Genomic DNA, 2,500 nt, shown 5'->3' with positions numbered 1-2,500 from the left:
ACGTAAGATACATATTTGGAAATATATTTCTTTTTCATATTGATTTCCGTGTATAGCATTGTGCAACACTCCCACATACCTCTTGAATAATAGTCTAGGATCGCCAGATAGCGATTACGATTTTTATTGCTTGGATATGTATTACGATAACCATTTGTAATATTCTCGGCAATGAAGTTATCCTCTTTTTTATCAGCTCTTCCTTCCAATATTTTTCTCCCTTTTTTTTTCTTTACTTCTATTTGTTCTCTACATTATTCTTTCCATTCAAATAGTCCCAATTGTATTACAGTTACCGTTATTTCTGCGTCCTTGTGCTTATGATTTCCACTTTCATTACCATATTTCCGTAACTAGTTCTTTCTCTGTATCAATTATCTCTCGTTATCTCTCCAAGTCAGCTCTCCATTTTCCTCTACTCCTTATTTCCTTATATTTGTTCTGTTTTGATTCTTCAACTTCTGCATCCCTTCATCTTCAATACTCAACTCGGGTCTTACTTCTTTCCTACAGTAGTGGATGTCTTAGAACTATTTTATTCTGCTGGTGACAATATCGTATATATATCTCTCCTGTTATATTTGTTTACCTTTACGTATTCATCTCCATTTCATACATTGACGTAGCCCACGTCCCTCTGTTTAATGTCTTATGATAGTCACAAATCCCCTTACTATTCTCTAAGTCCCTCGTTCTTATATTCCTCGGAACTTTCCTGAAGACTATGCTTGTCGTGCTTGAACTGCTTTGGGAGAGTCAGGGGATTTAATGAAAGCCTCCTCCCCATTGCTTGTCCCTGAGAGGCGAACTTGCATCCGTCAAGGTCGTACTTGCTTTGTATCATCGAGTAACTTTTTTCTTCCTGTTTACATTGCTTGGTATGGAGAAGAAAAAAAAAACTTTTGTTGTTGTTGTTTAGAGAGTTAAGCTTAGGCCGCCGTATCTCACGGGAATCATTCCAAATGATGGGCCTTCATTCATTCTTTCTGTGCTACGAGAACTAATACATAAATCAAATAACCGGCTTGACCCAGTGCGGTGGCGCGTATTTCCCGTACCCTTCACAAGCCCTGTGAGGTTGCTACAATATCACCTAGTGACCGGCCAGATACTTATTTTGTACCATAGCTAGCAAAATTAGTTTATTCATTGGGTGCAATCGCAAACAAGAACAAAACTACAACGTATTCGGGTACACTATGCAAGGATAAATATAAAGTTTATCCAAAGGATGGCCAGCTGCCAAGCGTGTTGATAAAAGTACGGATTTTCTGCTACATTCAACTACATTAAATATCATTTAAACTTCGTTCATATGGATTTTACCAAGATATCTCAGTGCAAACCATTACACTAATGAAGACCTCTGAGGTAGTTCATAATTCGTAATACGTGCTACAACCACCATCCGACATGTGTGAGGTAAGTGCGGCCTCGTTAGCATGTGGCTTGTACCCTCTCTGCCTCGCCCGGCACCACAGGTTCTTTTTCTTTATATTTTTCCATTGATACTCTTAAGTGTAATAACGAGGTGTTATTAAAAATAAAGTTACGTTTACTGGTTTTACTGGACTGGGTATGCAGACTCTAGTATGTTCACTGTAACTGACATTTGCAGTTGAATATTTTAGGACTTTGATTGGATACTAGTTGATACTAAAACTGTATTTCCATATGTTTGATTTCCAAACGTGACGATAATATCTTACCTTGAGAAGATGTCTGATATAAATCGAGACTGAGACACGAGAATATTGGTGTAATACTATATCAATCCATCCGCGTCACTTGCATCGACTAGTTTATCACACTATGTTAAACAGAACGTAGTATACTGTTCACTATCTCCACGATTCTATCAGATTTGAAGCGAAAGGTACAAAATATGCCGAAGAGAAATCAACGGACTGCACCTTCCTGCAGTTAGTGTCATACTGAAGGTTGCAGATTCTCTCATGGTTGGACTCAAGCTGGTCAGAGCGATATCAGAAAAACACTAGCAGGCAACTCTGCAGTGTTGCCACATAGCGATAAGTTTCGAAAACTTACTGACTTTGCTATGGATTTCTCTGTTTCAACGAATTGTTAGCATATGAATCTATATGAGAGAATTATAATTGAATATGATCAGGTGAAATGTATGCATGTCGGCGTCTATATATTAGTTAATGTCCTCATTTTACTTCACTTACTACGTTGCATTGGAGCTGTCAACGCACTGAAGAAAATTTCATTATCATTTCACTAAACTGGCATTTTGGTATATCATTTTCAATATCACATTCACACTCATTCTCTCTCTCTCTCTCTCTCTCTCTCTCTCTCTCTCTCTCTCTCTCTCTCTCTCTCTCTCTCTCTCTCTCTCTCTCTCTCTCTCTCTCTCCCGCTCTCTCGCTCTTGCTCTCTCTCTCTCGCTCTCTCTCTCTATCTCTCCCTCTTCCTCTCCCTTGCTCTCTCGCTCTCTCTCTCTATCTCTCCCTCTTCCTCTCCCTTGCTCTCT

The 2,500-nt window shown here is 39.0% G+C and overlaps 1 protein-coding gene across 1 annotated transcript in view; it reads right to left on the bottom strand.

Annotated features, from left to right (window-relative positions):
- Positions 1–1,949, bottom strand: part of LOC122258519 (uncharacterized) — a 32,945-nt gene extending 30,996 nt beyond the window's left edge. The window contains exon 1 of the mRNA XM_043024516.2: positions 1,710–1,949. The gene's annotated coding sequence lies outside the window, so the exon portion shown is untranslated. The remainder of the gene's footprint in view (positions 1–1,709) is intronic.
- Between the last annotated feature and the right edge of the window lie 551 nt (positions 1,950–2,500).

This window comes from Penaeus japonicus, unplaced genomic scaffold (assembly GCF_977035675.1).
Source record: "Penaeus japonicus unplaced genomic scaffold, GWHDUDI00000001_assembly GWHDUDI00000009, whole genome shotgun sequence".
NCBI classification, from domain to species: Eukaryota; Metazoa; Arthropoda; class Malacostraca; order Decapoda; family Penaeidae; genus Penaeus; species Penaeus japonicus.
Note: the sequence above shows the minus strand (reverse complement) of the source record. Positions and strands in the feature narration are given on the sequence as shown.